Below are 3,523 nucleotides of genomic sequence, written 5' to 3' on the forward strand. Positions count from 1 at the left end.
GTGAACCCCATACTTTAGAGATTTTTATGGAGGCTTCCGCATGTAGGCATGATCGATCATTAACTTGTGTCCCGGCCCCTCTCCTCTCCCCAGCGATGGGGGTGGGACTGAAAGTTCCAAGCTTCTGGTCATAGTTTGGTCTTTCTGGTGACCAGAGCCATCCCGGCGCCCACCAAGCGTTGACTCATTAGAACAAAAGACACTCCTACCCCCTAGGAAATCCCAAGAGATTTAGGAGCTCTGTGTCGGGGAGCTGGGGTCAGGGACCAAACCTCAGACCAGAAGATACCCCTAGCACCCCCATCACTCAGGGAATGACAAGGGTTTTAGGAGCTGCGTGCCAGGAACAGGGCAGAGACAAAATATATATTTCTTAATATGTCACGGGTGCTTATCTGTATGTGAGGACTAAGAGATGCAAATTGCCTAGGACAAGGCATTTAGTTAAGGCATAAAAGGATTTGATAAATAAATAAACCATAGAACTGCAAAGTCAAACCAGCTTTCTAGCAGCGTCCCGCCACCCCAGGGCAGGCAAAGGTGCAATCTTTAAAAACCCAAAGTCAGGTCACATAGGTCCCATTTTAAAGCCCTCCCATGGCTCCATCTTACTCAGACTAAAACTGTGGCCTGTGAGACCCCACAAAACTGGCCCCTCTGCCCTCACATCCTCTTCCTTATCCCCTCCCTCGCTCTGTTCCAGCCACAGTGACCTCTCCATGGTTCCCCCAACATCCCAGGCAGGCTCCCACCCCAGCGCCTTTGACTGGCTGTTCCTCTGCCTGAAACCGTCTTCCCTGAGATGCTCACATAGCTGACCCTGACTCATCATCCTTCATGTGTCAGCTCAAATGTCACTTCCTCTGGGAAGCTCTCCCTGACCACCCCCAGGAAAGGAGTTCCCCCCTCTCAGTATCTATTATAATCTCCCATTTTCTTTCCTTCAAAGTATTTTTCAGTATCCTAAATCATCTTTTCTATTAATCACTTCTTTGTTTCCTGGCTGTCTTCCTACTGACAGCATAGGGGTTCTCCAAGGGCGGGGACTTTGTTTATTTCGGTGAAAAAAAAAAAGACAAAAATCCCGGGGAAAAAGACCATAAACCAATACTCAAGCCAGCCTCGAGTATGTCAGAGGTTCCTTCTGGAGAAAAATAAGGCAGAGAAGGAGGCTAGAGAGGACAGGGGAGGCAGGGAGGTGGGGAAGAATTGGGGCAGAGGCCCGAAGGAGGTGAGAGAGGGAGTGGTGTAGACACATGAGGGAAGAGTTTTCCAGGCAGAGGGCACAGCCACTGTAGAAGTCCAGAGGTTGGAACGGGGCCTGGTGTGTGGATGGAGCAGAGTGAGCGAGGGGCTGGGTGGGTGAACATGAGGACAGAGAGATGACAGAGGCCAATCTCCAAGGGCTGCTCAGGCCATGGTGAGGACTTTGGATTGTATCTGAGTGTACCAGCGGAGCCATGGAAGGGTTTGAGCAAGGGTTGGATCATGGGGGCAGAAGCTAGGGGCCCCCAGGCGCTGGTGTCTGGGCAGGGCTACCTGACACACCTGGGCATCTGTTCTGCTCTGTGCCGGGGAGCAGGTCCCAGATCGGTCTGCCCTTGCCTCTGGCTGGGGTCATGCTCTGGGCCTTCTGCACATCTTCAACCATCACGGTCCAGGTGACCTCTGGCCTCTCCGTGGCCTTTCACAAATCCTGTGCCCTCTGGGGCCTTAGTGGGGATTTTCACATGGATGTCTTGGATGATTTCACTGGGTCCAATGGTATATAGTTTTCTGACGCCCATGGCTCACCCACGGGCTTAGCACCCTCTCCCATGCCCACCGGACCAGGCAGCCCTATATTGGACCTTGTGGAGACTGCTGGGCACCCACGACAGGCCCCACAGGGCCTACAATGAGCACATGGAGCCTCTGGTCCACATGGAGAACTGTGTCCATGACCTCTGTGCCACAGGGAGCTTGCAAGAAGCTTTGCGCGCCATGCTGAGGAGCTGCACCCAGGAATGCCAGGGACATGGCCTCGCCGCACAGCCCTGGTGGCCTGCGGTGAGTGGTGTCGCCACAGGGGTCCTTTCTCAGCCCGATCTCACTGGCTGGCCCAGTACCACCTCCAGGATATCCTCCTAGGTCAATGCCACCCAAGTGGAGTCACTGCATGCCCTGCTGGATAACTGTCCCCCTTAGGACCCTCCCAGCTGAAAATGCTTCAGTAATAATGACAGCTGGAACCGAGGACTATCAGATCAGCCAGCGTAGTCTAGGTCTTGCTGCAGTAACAAACCAACCTGACATGTCCGGTGGCCCAGCATGGCCAAAGATGATTCCTTCTCCTACAAATTCCACAGTATTCAGGGCATCGTTCAAGTCCACATTCCATCCTGTGATGCCACCCCTGGTAACATGTGCACCCCACTCTTCAGTCCTTCACCTCAGAAGTCACACTCCCAGCTCCTAGGACTTCGGCCAGAACTAGTCACGGTCCCGCCTATTTGCAAGGGGGGCTGGGACAAGGAAGCACGTGGGCATTTAGTGGTTGTAAGACACTCTCCCAAATGCATTAGCTCATTCAATCCCCTTAACAACTTGCCAAGGGAAGTGTTATTATGACTTTTGTCTTATGGGTGAGGAGACTGAGGCACGGGGACATTAGGGAAGTAGTGCAAGGTCACCCAGAGAGTCAGCTGGAGGTGTGTGGCTTTGATTCCTGCTGCCTTTAGGATGAAGCACAAGCCCTTGGCTGAGTACTTGACACGCATGTAGACCGGCGCCCACTCCTGACCCTTGCCTGCTGCCCTGCACCTCTTTTTACACTTTGGATCCTGAAGGGTATGCATTTCCCACACTCTCCAGCCAGTTTCCTGCTGCTCACCGCTCCTTCCAGTCTCAGAAACCCATATGCCAGTGGGGCCAGGCATGCAAATGGCTGACGTGGGCTGGGGGAGACCAGCGTGTGTCCTGCCTGTAGGGATTGGCACTGCTCTCCAGATAGTTCTTGCCAAGCGGGAATGAGGACTCATTGGGGTTGAATAGCTTTATTCCAAATCCCAACTCTGTCACTCAGTAGTTGTGTGAATTTGAGCAAGTCACTGAACGTCTCTGGACCTCAGTTTCCTTATCTGTAACTGGGGTGATGAAAGTCTCTCTCTCAGATTGTTGCGAGGTATAAACAAGATGGCATGTGGAAAGCAAGCTTCTGGGAACAGCTCAATTATCAGTCATTCTTTCCATTGATGAGTGATGATGACCTTGCACAGTTTCCAGCTAACTCAGGTTTTTTCAGTGAATTCAAGAAGAAAATATTGAATATTATAAGAGATAACACCTAGAAGGAGCAGGGCCTAGTATAGAGTGGGTGCTCAGGAAATGTTTTCTAAGACAATCCTTATCACTATTATCACCACCACCATCATCGCCATCACCATCACCACCATCATCACCACCATCATCACCATCACCATCACCACCATCATCACCACCATCATCACCATCACCATCACCACCATCACTACCATCCTCACCA

Source organism: Leptonychotes weddellii, chromosome 16 (assembly GCF_054177405.1).
Source record: "Leptonychotes weddellii isolate Sample4059 chromosome 16, ASM5417740v2, whole genome shotgun sequence".
NCBI classification, from domain to species: Eukaryota; Metazoa; Chordata; class Mammalia; order Carnivora; family Phocidae; genus Leptonychotes; species Leptonychotes weddellii.